A 19,170-nucleotide genomic window follows, 5' to 3' on the forward strand; every position below is an offset into this window, starting at 1 on the left:
GACCTTGCAATGGGCTTTCTCGATATCTTCCAAATAAATGATTGTTACTGTTATTTATTCATCGCCTTCCAGATATATCCCCATGTGATATACAAAATGTAACAAAAACTGCTCATAAAACAGTTATAAACAGCACACAAAAAACAGAAAATGAATTTGTAAACAATACACACCCATGACAGAAACCTATTAATCCAACTGAAGAAGCTTGACTGAACAAAAATATCTTCAATCATTTCTAGAAATGAGAAATAGTCTTAGCCTGTTGTATCTCGACAGAAATACCATTCAACAGAACAGGAGCAGCCACACTGAAAGAAAGCGCTGCTCTGAGTTACCATAGAATGAGTTTCTGATATCTTTGGAACTTGAAGGAGAAGCTCTGCTGCAAACTGCGGTGATCTACAAAGTATATAAGGCAAGGGTGGGGAATATTTTTGATCCAGTGGACTAAATCTTTATTTTCCCCCTCCCCCCCCCCCACTTACACATACACCCTGTGGGCCAGCTTTGACAGTGGATTACGGCAATACACTAACACAAGGGTAGCCCCACATAGAGTGCATAGCAGTAATCCATCTTGGAGGTTACCAGTTCATGGACAACTGAGGTCAAGCTAACCCAGTCTAGGAACACCATAACTATCTTCACAATAGTGGTAGAACTGGATAGGAAGATAGGAAGCTGCCTTACACCAAGTCAGACTAATGTCCATTTAGCTCAGTATTGTCTACATTGACTGGCTGGAGCTGTCCAGAATTTCTGACACAGGTCTTTCCCATTCCTACCTGGAAATGCTGTCGACTGAACCTGGGACCTTCTGTATGCAATGCAACTGCTCTACCACTGAGCTATGTCACTTCCCAGTCCAGGTGCACCCCCCAAACCATGCACCTGCATAACTAGGGAGAGTTATCTTTCTATATTTTTTATTTATTTCTAAGTCTTCTTTCAACCTACCATTCCTTCATGTAGTTCAGGAGGGTCTTTGTATCCCCTCCCATTTTATCTTGACAATAACCCCCTGGTGATTGTTAGGCTGTGCATCGTGGCTGAGCTCCAGATCAGCTCAAATCACTAAAAATAGTTTCGACTCTGTGGTGATTTGTAACTACCTCAACCTGATCCAGATTCAGTACAAAATGAAGAAAAATGGGGACAATACAGCCTAATTCAGTTCAGGATTCAGACAAATCAGTTGTGAAGGCCTACTAACTCCATCTGTTTTCACAAGGCAATAGCAAACACTCTGGTAAATTGGAAAGAAACTCATCTGATTTCATGAAGCTCCACTAAGTATCATAACTAAATCACTTAGCCTGGTTACTTTTTACAAACACCCCTTAATGATTTGCAGCAATCTGAAATGAAATGAAACAAATGAAGAGCACAGAAGAGCTGAGAATAGTTTTCATTTCCCAAGTCATCCCATTAGCCTCATTAAAGGCGATTTTATGTTTCTCTAGATGGTTCTCTTGATTTTGATAGCAACATATCCAGGATGTAAAGATTTGCTTGCATGCCTGTCAGGAGTGTAGGAAGTGTGAGGCAGAACCCCACCTCATAAGACTCCATTCACTAAATGATGCTTCCCATATGTGCAAACTATTAATAGTCCATAATCTTGGAGAGGAAAAAACTGATCTGAAGTAAAGACTGGAACATAATAGTATTCAGGGACCTCATTCAAGGGATCATCATACAACTCCCATTGTCAGTTATGGAAGACAAAGATCCACAAATAGACATGTTCTCACAGTTCACAATAAAAAAAAGCTGAGCTGAAATCTTCTGTCCCTCCGCAGATTTAGTTTTTACTAGTGCTTCCAGGGCTCACAGATCATTGCTTCATTGCTTGCAGATGAGATTCAGCCTGTGTGTTCTGCAAAAGAGACAATTGACAACATTATTTACTGACAACAGGAAAGTGTTGCCTTTGAAAGACTCCTTTCTTAAACACGCCTCTTTAACGGCTTTCAAAACAATACAATTGATTCAGAAATAAATACATCTGGATCTTTATGTTGACCAGTTCTCTGAAGCCAGAGATGGATGACACAAAGCCAATCTCCTATGCTACAGAAAAGTGGAATCTATGCCCGTGAGATCCTGAACACTAAGCAGCCACTGTGTTAGATCATCCTGTGATGAACGTGTGTCCACAGGATGAACTAGTCATCTGACTGGCAGCTATGTGTGCTGCATTCGGCTCAGATTGGCTTATTCTAAAGCTGATTGCAGGCTCCAGCTGCTCAAGAAATTGTGGTTGCCAAAGTCTATTCATACAGAGTTCAGCACATCTGGTTGGCAGTGAAGCATCTTTCTCAGCCTGTGGCATGGTAATATGGCAGAAAATCAACATGCGTTCACCAAAAAAAAACCTAGCTCAGAGGACAAAGACTAGTATCTTAAATTGTGTGATTAGAGCTTTCCTACACCCTCCTCTGCGCTCCCTGAAAATGTAATGTTGCAGTTTGGGGAACCCTTCATAACAGCATAGGTTCAGATGTGAGGATCTGAAGCTAGAGGAGGAAAGTGTGGGACAGTTGCACATGCAGAATTGTGGTGTGTGCAGGATCATGCCTCAGTCCAAATCAATGTCAAAAATTTTGCTATGGAGCCCTTCAGTCTTCATCTGCTTTCTGGGTAGTAGGCTTCTCAGATGCCTCCTAAATCCTGTATTTCAGTTTCCAGGTGATGGAAATGGCATGCCTAGGATGAGATTAGGTGTTACTTTTGGAACGGTGGTGATCTGGACTCAAACAATGTTCTCACATGACCAATTTGTTCACCGTGGACCAGATATGTGACAGAAATTTGTTTTCACCATATTTAGGAGTTAGTTGGCCTGATCTGTACCTCCTGCACCACTGTGCAGATAAGAACATAGTTTCCCAGCTTACTCTGCATTTCTCTGAATTTTCGTATTGCAGTCCTTGGGTTTTACAAGGTGGTCCAAGGGCTGCCTTTGAAGTCTGAAGGCTTTCTTTCCACTGGTAAAAGCTGCTGCAAACCACTAGAAAGCCCAGCTGCTGCAGCAGCCAGCACACTGGCATTAAAAATGTGGCTGCAAGGGACTGGGATATGATTACATCAGGCATGTCCAAAGCCCGTTTTGGAGGCGTAATCCGGCCCACCAGTCGGTTTAATCTGGCCTCTGTGGCAGTTTATTTTCTGGGATAAAATCCTATAAAAAACCTCAACAACTTCAACCCTAAAAACAGCTCAATGACTTTGGGGTAAAATCATTTTAAAAAAGCTCAACAACTTCAATCCTAAAAAAAAAGGTTGGCCCTTTGGTCAGCCCTCACGGCCCTTCACTTCATCAAATCTGGCCCTCTTTGAAAAAAGTTTGGACACCACTGGATTACATAGTGTCTCCCAGAGACTTGGATATAAAAAGATGACTGAAAGATAGCTGCTATCTGTATAAAGGAAGAGCAAATTTCAAAGGAATCCCTAGCACCACCTTATAAAATTGTGAATAATGGTGGGTGGGTGGGTGTCTGTGTAAAAAAAAGTGGAAGGTCTAAAAACGTAAGTGGCAAAGACAGGCAAAAAATGGAACAGCGTAGAACTGAGGGGAAAATATAGTTGAAAGTGACACAGGTTGGAACCTGATTCATCCATCCATGCATCTCTACCATGAACAATCTATAGTCTGGGCTTGAACGGGTGTCAACTAGTGAATGAGATTTTCTCATGTCAATGCTCAGGATTAAAATTCATAGGGACCATTTGCAGTCCACTCGCTCAGACTGTCAGGGATTCTATTCACTGGAATAAGTGGTTTGTGAACTGCAGTCTTCCAAAGCTGCTTCAGATCTTTGTCTGTATGCAGCTCCCAAGTGAATGAATTTTTGAAACAGTGATCAATATTAGAGCTTTCTAATTACACTCTCCATTAACCTTCTATCAGTCATGCACTGGATCCATACACCACAATCCTAAAGAAGTATATGGACATTTCTTAAGGTCTTGATGGTTCAGATTCACTCTTCATGTCCAATGTGGTTATTTAATTATGCAAACAATAGAAAATGCATCCCCATTTTATTAGAACATCTGATTAGATGGCTGTTTCAAATGTCCTCCATGACTTTAAGGTAAATTAGTTGCACTGTGTTCCAAATTAACTAGCTTAAATGAAGACTCACGGGATAATTTAGAGAATTCTGTACGCTTGTGCTTCCAAACTCTGCAGTTACATTTTCCTTGCAATGAATGTCACCTCTGTAACATTATGAAGAGTGGTGTAGTGAAGAAGACACTGAGGGGAGGGGGTGCAGCTTTTTTGAGCAGGAACAATGATGTCATCTGCCGGAGTTTCAGGGTAATGAATAAATCCTTCTTGCTGCGTCAAGTGAATGATCTGATCATGACACTTTCAAGTTTTACTATTATTTGCGACAGATTAGAACAGAGGAAGTCAGAGAATGAAGAAAATAATCAAGCAGAGGCTGGATACATCTTTCCATTTCTTTGATGGTGTTCCTTCTTCACACTAGCAGTCTAAATAGTAGCAGTTCTTTTCAGACTGTTTACATTTCCAGTTAAAAGCCAAATGTACTGCAGCTGGCTGAAGATCTTTTGTTCAAGCTTTTTAAATCTGAACCTATGTAGTCAGAAGTAAGCACCAGTGAAACCAGTGGAGCTTCCTCAGAGGCAATTTATACACAGGACTGTAGCATTATGTCACAGGCATTATAAACTATGTATTATGCTCTTTGACAAGGTAGCAGTGTTTGTGTGTGTGTGTGTGTGTGTGTGTGTGTGTGTGTGTTTTACACCCACCCCACATATAAAATAAATCAATATAGCTTCCTTGCTTTTTGGACACTCCTTAGGGGTCAGTTGTGGCCCTGGGGACTACTCCATGAGTACCTGAACTCCAGATTTTACCACTACACCACTGATTACAAACGTGAATACTTCTTATTCATATGACAACATAAATGAAGAACCAGCCTCTTATATTTAACTATATTTCAAATAACAGCCCAATTCAGGCCAATCCTTTGAGTCGCCAGAATATTTGCTTTCAGTCCTGCTTCATTCATCTCACAATTCATTACAGTCTCAGTGTTTTCCATTGATTTAAATTGATGAGCTTTGGCATGAAATAGAGACTGTTCCTTGTAACGCCAAAGTAAAACAGTTTAAAATCAAGTCATGTTAAATTACCCCTAAGAGTACAGATGATTTCGTTATTTGTTAACTTAATTGTTCTCCAGCCCAAGTGAAATGTGCTGTATGCAAATTAAATAATACCAAGTGTCAGCACTTTAGAGAAATGCTTGTTTAGTTTCCATTGAGGATGTGTGTGTGTGTGTGTGTGTGTGTGTTTGCCTCTATTTTCTTCATTTGTTTTGCACGGATATTTGTCTCCACGCTTCCCAGCACAAATATAGTTACAAGGCACACACAACCCCCTCCGATTCCTGTTGGCAAAGCTGGACTAGCTATCAGCAAGCCAATAATGAATGGTGGTAAAATATTTATATTATACTTTACTGAGAAAGTGGACTGAGTTTTCTGTTTCATTCCTATGTGAAAGAGGCTGTACACAGCGACATACTTCTGTCTGGAAAATGAGTGGATAGAATTCTAAACGCTATAGTAACTTATCTCCTAGCTATCAGCCACTGGAAAATAATTAATAAAAATAGAAAGCCTTTTACTAGTTCCAGTGGAAGAAATTTTAACTGAGGGAACAGTGCAGTAATTAGTAGAATCTCACATTCAATGTCATTGGACACTCGTCTGGTAGATCAAACACTGGCGTATGTGGCCTACTTATTTGGTCCTGGGCTCATAATTTTCAATAACAGTGCTGTTCTTGCTGAGGGGGTGGTGGTCTTAAGCCACCAGAGTACTCTGAAGTATGGTGATGTTCAAGTACAACACTGTGTTTATGTAGTCCCCAAAGTGTATCAAAGCTCAGATCCACAGAAATAAAAGAAAAGTCAAACAAAACAAGCATTAGACTGCGTAAAATAAGGTATGGACAAGGCAAACAGGTGAGGCATTGTTTAGGTGGCTAAGGTAGATCAGTATCTGTACTTGCAAGCCAGGAATTTTGCCCGCTTTCCTCTGGCACTATGCAGATCATCTTACGGCCTGCAGACAGACTGTCGCCTAAATCCAACTGACAGGCAACCTATTTCACCCCTGCAAAAGGGGGAAAATCATACCCATCTTCACTCCTGTTGTGCACAAGAAAATAAAGCATATGTACCGATTTTAAATAGGTTTAAGGCAAATCTGTAAAATGAAATCCTTGGAGAACCGCTTGGGTTTTATGAAGATAAATGCATGTTCAAATTAAACCAGGCTTTCTTTTCTCATTACTGCTGTGATGTATCTGTTTTGGAATAGACTGTTTTAGTGACAGACACACATTGTCAGGACTAGAAATTATTTCTAAGCCACGTGCTCTCCCTTCTACACACAATTCACTTGAATGTTGACAAATGAACTTATTGTGATAAGATTGCATTGAACTCGTATGACCTCATTCATCAGACAAAATATATCACTGAAATTCATTACAAACACACACACACTTTTTAAAGGTTCTTGGTCCACTTGGCTCTTCTTTCACTTTCAGATCATGGTAGAATTTCAACTAGTAAATCTACCTTTTTTCTCTATTTACAATAAAATTGTGAGAATGTCAGCATGCAGCCCCTATTGAAGGGCGTGTGGTAGCCCATCCCAACCCTAAATTTACATGAAGTCAGGGTAGGGTAGGAGAGCAAAAGTGAAGGCAGCTTGCACAACAGCAGTGCACATGGCATGGGAGCAAGAAGAGAGGAACAGTGAAAGGGGGAAGTGGTGGTTTAAAACAATGACCATAGTACTTGAGTTAAGTACTATGGGATATTTTTATATCTCTCACATGAGGAATGGAAGAGGAAGAAATTTGAGTACAACCGAATTGTACATGCATTCCAAGTGTGGTTGCATCACAGATTTGTATAAAGCCATTATGGCATTGGTAGGGTTACCAGACGTCCCCGTTTCCCGGGGATAGTCCCCAGATTTGCGAATAAGTCACCAGTCAAATTCCGTCCCCGGAATGTCCCCAGATTTCATCTAATGTCCCCGGGAAATGCAGCCGCGGCAGTCTCAGCAGCCTGGAGCAGTTGGCTCTGGCTGGCTTCAGGAGCTGCTCGGAAGTCCCCATATGATGGTGGTGCAGGGGCTCTAAGATGCAGCTTTTGGGCTGCCTCCACCTTCCCTGACCCCAGCAACTAAGCTGTGAAGGGAGGCTTCATGCTGCCTATCAGAGCAGCCTCCCAACTCCTACTTGCATAAAAACAGGATTGGGGTGGGGTTCTCTCAGCTGTGAAGGGAAGCTTCACGCTGCCTATCAGAGCTTGCATGCAAGCAGGAGGGGGCAGGGATCTCCCAGGCAATGGGAAGCCTCCCTTCCCAGCTGAGGGATCCCCGCGCCCTCCTGCTTGCACGCAGGTAGGAATGGGATTGGGGCTGCTCCGATGGGAAGGGAGGCATTGCACTGCCCAAGCTTCACCACCGCCTCTCTTGGCCCTCCTTCTCTGCCTTCCATGCCTGACCCACCATGCATCACTTCCCCACCACCAGCACCGAAGAACCAACAACTCCGGGACTGACCAGACTCATGGAGAAAGGAGATAGAAGCCTTGGAGGAAGGGGAAACGTGGCAGTTGAGGTCAAGGCAGCGGCCGCTCCTCTGCCACCGCCATCGCTGCAGCATCAACGTCCCAAACGTGTAGTATTTAATTAATTAATTAAAGTGTCCCTGGATTCATTGAAAGAAATCTGGTAACCTTACATTGGTAGTTTTATTTTTGACTCTTTACCTATTAATTCCTAACTTGGAGGTTGCATTTCTTTTTCTCTCACTGGGTAAGTGATTTCATTGAACCATGTACCATGGCCTAAGAATTCTTATCTAGTCAGCCAACACCAGTTCAGGCTCCATCAGGATTTATGTGCCTGTATGTGTGCAGTTAGGATGCTTTTCCCCAATGTGCATTACTTTACACTTATTTATAGTGAACCATATTTACCATTTTCGTGCCCATTCACTCAGTTTGGAGAGGTTCTTTCTGAGCCCCTCACAACAACAACTCCCCCTATCTTTTACCACCCAGGATAATTTAATGTCATCAGCAAACTTGGGCACCTTACGTGGTCACTCTTAACTCCAGGGGTGCCATTCAGTGCTGTAGCTGCATTGAATTCAACAAAACATCTGTGAAACTTCATCTCCGGTCTCCTTTACACAATGATAGCTTAAAATATTTGCTAGCACAGTGTCACAAAACATGTTATTATGATGGCAATGGAAAAACAGGAGCTAGATCAATGGATTAGGATTGTGATCGAAAGTATTCTAATTTAGTTCCGTTATGAACAAATACAATATGTCAAATAAATGCTTGTCAAAAGGCAAAGCTCACTGCAGTAAACCAGTAAAATGTCTCCCACAGTTCTCAGTAATTCACAACAGGTGCATTGGATACCCATTTTATTTGAGTTGGAGGAAAGAGTCCTGCATACAGATACAGACATTCTAAGCAGCTCTAGTCCTAGTACAGTGGTACCTCGGGTTAAGAACTTAATTCATTCTGGAGGTCTGTTCTTAACCTGAAACTGTTCTTAACCTGAAGCACCACTTTAGCTAATGGGGCCTGCTGCTGCCGCTGTGCCGCCGCTACACGATTTCTGTTCTCATCCTGAAGCAAAGTTCTTAACCTGAGATAATATTTCTGGGTTAGCGGAACCTGTAACCTGAAGTGTATGTAACCTGAAGCGTATGTATCCCGAGGTACCACTGCACTGTATATCAGTGGTGTAGCGTGGGTTGTCAGCACCCGGGGCAAGGCAAGTAATTTGCACCCCCTAACCTGTGGATTTGCGCCCCCTAACCCATGGATTTGCGCCCCCTAACCCTAACCCCCAGATGTTGCGCCCGGTGCGGCCAGCCCCCCCTGCACCCCCACGCTACGCCACTGCTGTATATTTCAACCACAATTTCACATTTAGTGTGCTTTGTGTGAGGTTTTGGGTTGTTTTTTTTTTTCTAAATGGGTATTTGAACCAGGGTCTCCTCAGTCTTAGGCCACATTTCCCCAAGGAATCCTAGGAACTGGAGTTTGTTAAGACTGCTGGGAATTGTGGCTCTGTTAGGTGTGAACTACTGTTCCCAGGATTCTTTGGGAGAAGCCAAAAGCTTTAAACATGCTTTAAATGTATGGTGTGGATGTAACCCTAGTCCAATACTCTAACCAGTGCACCACACTGTCGGTGCTATACTGGTGATTTCTGTTTTAATAAATGTAAGTCCATAGACAAAAAATAAATCTTTTGGCATTTTTAATACAGTCATTTACTCATCTCTTTGTGTGTATTCCCATCCCCCTCCCCCTGAAATATTTCATTGGAAAGCAATGGTTATAAGCTGATGCAAAGAATTTGAAGATCAACCATGGAGCTCTATTTTAAAGGTGGAAAAACATGCTGCTTTAATCTCTAGAGTGTAAAGGTCACCTTTGTAGGCAAATGCATATCACATCTCTGAATAATGAGTACAAGTGCTCAGTTCCTCTGAGGAACAACGCAAGTTACAGATGTTGTAATCATTATTTTCTGCTTTACCTCTCGTTATGGCAGAGGAAATGTAATTTACTTGTCAGATTGAAATGTTTGATATAAATCTTTATCTTTCCTTTCAAACAAGTTTTTCTGAAACATTATATTATAAACAACTGGCATGTTTAATTAAACAACTATTTTATTCCCAGCAGAACAAAAGGCTATGATTATATTAATTTAGTACTAGGACCTGTGACCAAATCTGAAAGAAAACACGCTCAGCTCCACAAGGTATGATTAGCTTAATTCTGAAACAAGACATGTGACAGGAATTTTAACCAAATATTGCGAACCTGTTCCTTATTTTTATTATTATTTTAAAAATACAATTCAGGGTGCAGGGCAGTATTAAGATAGCTCAAACATAACTTTCTCTTTTAATTATCACTTCTAATATTTAATTGGTTGCCAATTAAAACAAAGGCTTATTGTGACAGGGAGAATGTATCTTAAGTAAATTGGTGCAACTTTAATAAATTATTGCAACCCATATGCACAATCCAGTCAGAATTTAGCACTTGGAATCACATTGAATTTTGTGAGAAAGTTCTGCCTTTTCTTAAATTGTTGCCTTTGGAATCAATGGGGGCTTCAGGGGGGCTTAACTTTGGCTAGACCAAGTGCACCACTACCTTATTTTGCAGAAAGCATGGGATGACATACACGAGCCTCCCTCCAATCATCCTGCCTACTCTACTCTGGATCTTATTGTATTGAGCAGGAAGGTTTGAAGATGGAGTTTAAGTGCCTTCAACTTCCCAGCAATGAAGAACCCTGAATGATTGGGGTTTTCGAACTATGGAGAGGCCCGTACATGCACTTCATCAAATGTATTTACAATCCCCCTTCAGACCTTTCTGCTCAGTGGGGGGGGGGGGGAGTTGATGGACATTGCCATTCCAATGGTGTGTGTGTGTGTGCCATGTCATGTGATTGATTATGTGGGGTGGGGCTTGCTGCGCCTCCCAAATATTTTATTCAAGTTGACACACTTGTAAGCAGATATGTTGAAGGCTGGGCTTGGGGATGTGGCCCCACAGCCCTCTTCATGTGCTCACAGTAGATGCTTGATAAGACTAATGCTGGCTGACATGTTGCGTAAACAGCCATAAAATCAGCATAAAACCATTTCAATCAATAGTAAAAACAGGTCCAACAGACATCATTTTAAAAGTAGAGATTTCCAAATGTCTAGTGATTGTTGTTGTTTTTGTAACTTTCACAGACCAATCTCAGAGCACACAGTCATCGCGATAGCCCACCATCTAAAAGTGATGAGAGGTTGGCCAATGAATCTCTTTGTGCAGGAAGCTCCACAAGGAGACGGTGGCTTCTTTGATTGGTATCACTGTCCTAGATAGATCCAGGGAACCCTGAGGAGCATCAGAGGCTACTCAACATGCTGCCATATGCAAGAGCACATAGACCACAATTTTAGAAAGATGTCCATGAATCTGTGCACTGCTCTTTCACTGCTGTGTACACATCCAGGCATCCAACTGATGACTGACACTTCTGCTCTGTATGAACTGATTGCCTTTTGGAAAGGATGGGTGACTAATTCCACTCTTTGGAACATGGTGTCCCGAGAGATACAAGTGTCACCCATCCCACTTACTTGAGACCCCACACAGTGCTGAGAAACACATAAATAATTAAATTCAAATCCCAAAATGATGGGAAAGAGCTGGAGGGAGTCCTTGCGGCTTGAGAGGAGACGCTCCCTGGAGGCTGAAGTGGATGTCAGTGAGGGTGGAGGAAGCCCCGAAGAGACCAGAGGCACAGCAAGGCTTTGTTTATGCTGCTTAGCTTCCCCACCTAACAGCAGCTGCTTTCCAGTTCATCCTCCAGCCTCCAACCAACCTGAGAGCTTCAGTTCTAGTTGTGGATATTTTTGTATACAGTATTTTTTTTGTAGGTATTAGAGAGAGATCGGCAGAGCGGGTGTTTAAAAGTTGTTTAGAGGGTGTTCCCCACTTCACACAATATCACTTATGTGTGTAGGGGCCAAGAACGTAACCCCCATGTAAATTAGGGGGTGCTTTATAGTACACAACAGCAAAATAAATAGGAGTACCTTGATGGATTATGTCACAATGTTGCTTGCATGAGGGTTTGGTTTCAGGTTTCTGTATTAGTTGAACTTGTAAATGGTTTTATCGAAAGGTCGGCGGTTCGAATCCCTGCGGCGGGGTGCGCTCCCGCTGCTCGGTCCCAGCGCCTGCCAACCTAGCAGTTCGAAAGCACCTCCAGGTGCAAGTAGATAAATAGGGACCGCTTACCAGCGGGAAGGTAAACGGCGTTTCCGTGTGCGACTCTGGCTCGCCAGAGCAGCGATGTCACGCTGGCCACATGACCCGGAAGTGTCTCCGGACAGCGCTGGCCCCTGGCCTCTTAAGTGAGATGGGCGCACAACCCCAGAGTCTGTCAAGACTGGCCCGTATGGGCAGGGGTACCTTTACCTTTACCTTACCTTGATGGATTATGTCACAATGTTGCTTGCATGAGGGTTTGGTTTCAGGTTTCTGTATTAGTTGAACTTGTAAATGGTTTTATTGAATTGCTGATTTATATTACGTGCTTCTTCTAGAGTCCCAGTGAGACTAGTTTACATAGGATATGGTGTGTGGTGTGTGTGGTGTGTGTGGTGTGTGTGGTGTGTGTGTGTGTGTGTGTGTGTGTGTGTGTGTGTGTGTGTTTTAAAAAAGTTAACAAAATTGAAAACCAGTATCAGGAGTAGCCAGTGGAACAGGGATGCACCACAGACTTGGCCTCCCAGTGTGAGTATTGTTGCAACTCCCACTCAACACTGCACATGATTAGCTTCTGTGGACCACCTTTATCAGTGGTCACCTTCCAAAGGCATACCAGTAACTCCTTTGCCAGAGAGAGTGCTTGGGAGGGAAAGGGAGGGAGACTGGCTTGCTCATGCCTCTAGAATGCTAAATCTGAGTCCCTTTATATCAGAGATGGTGAATTTGTGGCCCTGTAGGTGTTGCTGGTCTCCAAAACCCATTAGCCACTGCCAGCATAGCCAATAGTCAGAAGTGATGAGAGTTGTCACTAGTCCCACCTCCTGCATGACCAGCTTTAATCATGACTCATCTCTTCCTAAACTCTTCTTCCACCCCATTCCTCTTTTAGAGAAACACATTTGGGTAAATACACTTCATGTGCTCACTGTTAACTTTGATATTTGTTTCCTTCAGATGTATGATAGCTATCTTAGATGGTCAGGCAGATGGATAAATCCTGTCTATGCGCACTGTATTGAACACACTGCTATGATTATCATGAGCTATATTTTTAAAATGGCAATGGGTTTTCTTTATTTTAAAATGAACGCAACCAGTCACATTGAACTCCATGCAGAGAACCTGCCTACCAGCAGCCCTATGTACAATCTGTTGGATTTATGGAGTTGCACTCATCATTGCAGAAGTGTGGAAGACGCTCGTGTTTCACAAAGAGAACTTAATCATAAATTACCTGGTAAGAAAGCTACCAATCTGTCTTATCTGTTTTATGTTGCTCTTGTTTTTACACTAAGCAAAGCAAACATTAAGAATTTGGGTCTTCATGTCCCATTCCAATAATTAATGAGAAACAAGAAGCTGTTAAAATAAACATTCATTGAGTTTTGATCCTAATTATCTCTGTTTATTTTTGTTTCTTTAGGTGAGCAGATGAAATATTTTTGATCCAGATGTGACAATTTTAGAGCTGCCATTTACTTTGCAGAGATCATGGGATGCTGTTGTTGTTGTTGCTTTTATCACATTCCCCTGAGTATGTTCATGTTTGCAGTTTCATTATAAACCAGTAGTTGAGAAAACATGTCATATGCTAAGCACTAAACCCACTATATAGCAGCATGGAGGAAAATTAGAATGATTTATTTTTTTTAGGGAATGGTCTTTAAACCAAGCTCCTGGAAATCTGAAATGATTCGCTAACAAAAGATGACATCATGACCAATGCAAGAACTACCATAATTTAGCAGCAGAACAGATGACAGAAGCAAAACAATTTCTACATATCTCTCTTTCTCTCTCTCTCTCTCTCTCTCTCTCTCTCTCTCTGTGTGTGTGTGTGTGTGTGTGTGTAATACATATTTTATGGCTTTTATGCTCTGCTCCTAAATAAGTCCCACTGATCTCTATTAAGCCAACCTTAATGTAATGGCAGAGCTAAATAATAATAATAATAATATACTATTTATACCCCGCCCATCTGGCTGGGCTTCCCCAGCCACTCTGGGCAGCTTCCAAAAAAATATTAAAATACTGTAATACATCAAACATTAAAAGCTTCCCTAAACAGGGCTGCCTTCAGATGTCTACTAAAAGTCTGGTAGTTGTTGTTCTCTTTGACATCTGGTGGGAGGGTGTTCCACAGGGAGGGCACCACTACCGAGAAGGCCCTCTGCCTGGTTCCCTGTAACTACATGTTGCAAGGCAAACATAGAACTGCTTGACATGCAAAAGGTCCCACTTTCCATCCTGGCATCTCCAGGTAGGACTGGAAGATAACCCCATCTAAAATCCTAGAGAGCTGCTGCCAGTCAGTGTAGACAATACTGAACTAGATGGTCTGATGGCAGAAGGCAGTGGGGTCCTATGTTCCTGTGTTCCTATCTCTCTGTAGGAATGGGGTCCTTTGAAAGTAAGAGTTACCAGGCATGAAAGGGTTATTGCTAGCTTCCCATTTCTTTTTTCTCAGCATTCTGAACAGAGATCTAGGTAGTATTTCTTTATATATTGGTCTCCTCCTCACAAATGTTATCCTCATAGCAACCTGGTGAGATAGGCTAAAAGCGGGCTGAGAGGAGATCAGCTTCCATCTGTTTCCTAGGTCCCCCCTCTAACTACTATACACCACTCCTTTTCCAACTGCATGTCAAGCCATCAAGCACAATTGTTTTTAAGATGTCTCAGACAGATATATCATTGAATAGTCTATATTGTTAATCTCAAATATTGGAAGGCTTGTTACAGGGAAAAAACGCTTAAGGGGAGTGATTTGTTGAGATCAGGCATATATAAGGCATACAGAGGATGTGATACTGCCCAGAAGATCAAATTTGTGAAGATGGTTCCCACCACATAGAAAGCTGAATACCTATTCTGAGGGAAAATGGAGAGGTGGGGAGGAATATATGTCACTTTGAGCCCTTTGGAGAAAAGGTGGGATATAAATCTAATAATGAATAATGAATAAAATCTCTATATAAATGAGGCATATTTAGATTTCTAGCTCAAAACACATGATCAAAACATTTCACAGCTGCAGGCTATACACAAGCAGAGAGTGATGCAAATGACGTTATGTGGGATGTGAGGGCGATCTGGCTGCGACATCTGTCACCCCATTGATCGCCAGGGTTGATTCGGCTGATCTGGCTGGCTAGGCGGGTGTCCCCTTCCTCCCTCACCGCTCCATGTGCATCCCTCCCAAAGCTGCGCACTCAGTGGAAGAGGACGACCATCCCAGATAGAAGGAGTGTACTGTTCTTTGGTCAAGGGTATACGATAGCTGCGCTCCCCTGCTAGAACCTCTAAACAAGCGCAAATGACGTTATGTGCTAGATTGGATAAGTGTGAGACACACATGGCTCAACAGTGCCCAGATATGGATATCTGAAAAAGCAGACACTCTATATTGGCATTGCAGCATTCTATCCTTTCACGGGTTTTAATAGTCATTGGGTTGGGAACTGGAGGGTTCCAGTGCCAGCCTGTAATAGGTCACTGTTAGCAGGAAGTGAGCTGTATCACAAATGCTCAAATAAATTGCATTGTTCCAGAGTGACAAATCAATAATCCCAACAAGTGGGATATGAACCCAAATGTTGGAGAGCATAATAGTCCTGTCATGTTCCAGCCAGCCATACTTTCTTCCACATTTCTCCATCCTCTCATCTGGCATACCATTCTCCCTTGCCCCAAACAAGGAGTCAGCATTCCATAACCACTGAGCACATGCCGTGCCCCACAAGTAATTTTTAGTCTCCCTCTGCTTTAGCATTGCTTTCATTCAGACTCCACAAAGATAGTTCCCTCCTGTGCTATGGTAGTGCTACTTTGACTACATAAGCAACGGCACACAAGCCTGAACATCAGAAATGGATGCTTTGTTTAATTAAATGTGTCCTCTCCAAATGCTTAGACAAGACTTCACTGCTCAGACATCTGTTTCAAGGTAGCCAAATGTTTCTGAAGGAGTTTGTTGATGAATTATAGGGTTACGGCTCAGTGGCATCCATGTGGGTATGTGTGCTTAACTCTGTGTTGCCATAATACGTGTAAAGTAATGCATTTTTTGCATACTTCATGATGGTGCCAAACCTCAAACTGATACAGTAGTACCTCAGGTTACAGACGCTTCAGGTTACAGACTCCGCTAACCCAGAAATAGTACCTCGGGTTAAGAACTTTGCTTCAGGATGAGAAGAGAAATCATGCGACAGGCCTCCAGAACAAATTAAGTTCTTAACCCGAGGTACCATTGTACTTTATGCTCCAGCTTGATCTCAGAGATCCTCTGATGGGGTGCTTCTTGTGATTCCCCACACCTCTGAAGTTCAGTCGGTCTTTACTAGAGACTGAGCCTTTAGTGTGGCAGGCCCTGTAGGCAGGGGGAGGTCTAAGCCTGGCACTTCTCCACACAGCATATAGATGGCCACCAACTTGGATTGCTATAAAAGAGGATTCGACAAATTCATGGAGGAAAGAGCTGTTGAAAGCTTCTAGCCATGATGGCTATGCTCTGCCTCCACAAGCAATGCTTGTGAATACCAGTTGCTGAAAACCACAGAAGGAAAGAGTGCTCTTGTGCTTGAGTCCTGCTTGTGTGTTTCCCAACAGGCACCTGTGCAGCCACTTCGAGAACAGGATGCTGGACTAGATGGGCCATAGGCCTGATCCAACAGGCTCTTCTTATGATTTTATTTTCCCCATGCCCATTGGAGGGTTAAGGATGTGGAATGCAGGGGAGAGATAGGGCTCATCCTTGGGTATAGTCATGATGAAGTTGGCATCCAGCCCTGATAAGACAGGCATCTCGTTCTTCATCTCTCGCTGTGTACCTGACTCAGCTTCTATGCATATGTAAAACTAAGGAAAGGAAATACAGTATCTCTGTATAAGCCTGTGTCACCTTGATCGCTTCCCTAACGGCTGTTGCTCTTTGCCAAATAAACTTGCATCAACTCTCCTACATATGTTTCCTGGGGGGGTGGGACCCTCTGCTAGTAGAGTTCAAGCAGGAATATTATTGCCTTTTGTTTTCGATATCTCTTAAAAACAGTGTTATTCAGGCAGGCCTTTGAAATCTGAATTTCTTTTTGTTCAACCAGTATTTACTAATGTCTTCATTGATATTTTAAATTGCACTTATTGTAATGGTGTCTAATGCATACCACCTTGTTGTATTTTTATGCAAGCTTGGTTTATAAATATTCAACTGAATAAATAAAGTTTCCCATGATCTCTCTATTCAGAACTCAACATATTATTAACAAAAATAAGCTAAAATAACTGAACGTACCCTTTCACGTTCCAGAATTGGTTGCTTGGTTTCTCTCTTTCTCCCTCTCCCTTCCTCTTGCTTTCCTTTCTTAGCAATGATTCCCACAGGATCCTTCAGGGGGCAGATACAAGCCACTATTAGCTGACCATTTGCCTAAGTAGCTGGCTATGGGCACAGCTGAATCCATGGCATCCGAGGTTCATTTGGCTCTTTATAGGCAGTCAACGCTGCTGCCTAGTTCACCCGATGTGCCTGGATACAAGCCAATAGTGGCTTCAATCCAAATACTGCATCTTAAATGGGATGAGGATTGGGCTGTTGTTTTCTGTTGCTTTGCTTGACCACTTGCTGATTTCAACAAAAAGGAGTAAACTACTCTCAGAAGTACAATATTCTTAAATGTATCTAATCTATCTTCTTTTCAAAAGCCACTACAATACAATGTACAATGTTTCAAATAAAGCCAAGAGACTAAGTACAGTGAAGTATGTCACAATGTTAGGTAAAGGGACCCCTGACCATTAGGTCCAGTCGTGTCCGACTCTGGGGTTGTGGTGCTCATCTCGCTTTATTGGCCGAGGGAGCCGGCGTACAGCTTCTAGGTCATGTGGCCAGCATGACTAAGCCGCTTCTGGCGAACCAGAGCAGCACACGGAAATGCAGTTTACCTTCCCGCCGGAGCGGTACCTATTTATCTACTTGCACTTTGATGTGCTTTCGAACTGCTAGGTTGGCAGGAGCAGGGACCGAGCAACGGGAGCTCACCCCATCACGGGGATTTTAACCGCTGACCAGCAAGTCCTAGGCTCTGTGGTTTAACCCACAGCACTACCCGTGTCCCAGTGTACCAAGGGATTAAAGAATAGAATACATCTACTATCATCATGTGGCAGAACTGATAATGACACTTACGGATCATCCCAAAGATCTTTGGGCTATGGTGTCCTCTGGATTTTTGAACTGCAACTCCCATCAGCCCCAGCCAGAATGAACAATGGTTAGGGATGTGGAGAGCTGCAGTCCAACACATGTGGAAGCCACCCAGTTGGGGAAGGCTGAGCATCATCTACACAACCGTCTATGTTTGATATATTGTGGTAAGCTGTTACATTGGAACTGCAATGGGAAAACAGCAGCACAACAGGGCTAAACTTAGCTTTCTAGGTGGTGTGGAAATACTTGCATAGCATTATAAATAAACCCAAATCAGTTGCTTTCTGCGATGCTGTAGCTTCATATATCAACAAGCTCAAGGTGCCAGGCACTCATCAGTGGGACTAAATTTGATTCCATTGAAGTCATTGACTTATTTGTGTTTTGAATCAGACTGTAGAGGAAGTCTCTGGGGTTCATTCCCAGGGAGACTGTTCCTACACTACCTTTAAGTGACATATAGAGCATTCACAAGTCATATCTGTGTGAGAGAATTTTGCAAGAAGCAAGCAGAAACATTACTGCATGAAGTATGTAATTAGCCAGCACGGTGTATAACTGAAAGCATTGCAGAAGAACTTCACACACAGACACACACACACACAAACACACACTAGGGGCTTCACCCCTGCTCACATGGCTCACAAACCCCACCTACCTACTTGCTACCCCCTTGCCAACCCTCTTTTATCTTGCAAACCTTTACACCTCACCAGCACCCCCCTCCACACTTCACCAAACTCTTTGCACCTAGCCAGACCCACCCACCCACCCATCTCTTCAACACCCTCTCTGACTTCACCTGGGCTTTCATCTCTCATTTCCAGCGGTGGTGTGGAAGAGAAACTTCACACTGACACACGCAGCAGAGGTGGTAACTACAGGGAGAGCACAGTTGCTGCTGCAGAGAAAGAAACACCTGCATTTTAAAATAAGGAGTCCTGGCAGCAGCATTTGAGAGGGAAATGGGGAGACTCCACCAGTGGCAGTGGTTGCAGGCAGAATGTGACCGCATCAGCATTGGGCGTGGTGAAGGGGAGACTTTCTCCTTTCTGTTTCCCT

At 42.8% G+C, this 19,170-nt stretch overlaps 1 protein-coding gene across 3 annotated transcripts in view; it reads right to left on the reverse strand.

The window, feature by feature from the left end:
• Positions 1–1,392: 1,392 nt before the first annotated feature.
• Positions 1,393–19,170, reverse strand: part of FOXG1 (forkhead box G1) — a 51,717-nt gene continuing 33,939 nt past the window's right edge. For 2 of the 3 annotated variants that reach the window (XR_013833377.1, XM_079954949.1), the window contains one exon: positions 1,393–1,882. The gene's annotated coding sequence lies outside the window, so the exon portion shown is untranslated. Of the gene's footprint in view, positions 1,883–17,193; positions 17,287–19,170 lie in introns of all 3 variants that reach the window. The other variant, XR_013833378.1, reaches the window with a different exon arrangement.

The sequence above is a fragment of the Podarcis cretensis genome (genome assembly GCF_951804945.1).
Source record: "Podarcis cretensis genome assembly, chromosome: 1".
NCBI lineage: Eukaryota > Metazoa > Chordata > Lepidosauria > Squamata > Lacertidae > Podarcis > Podarcis cretensis.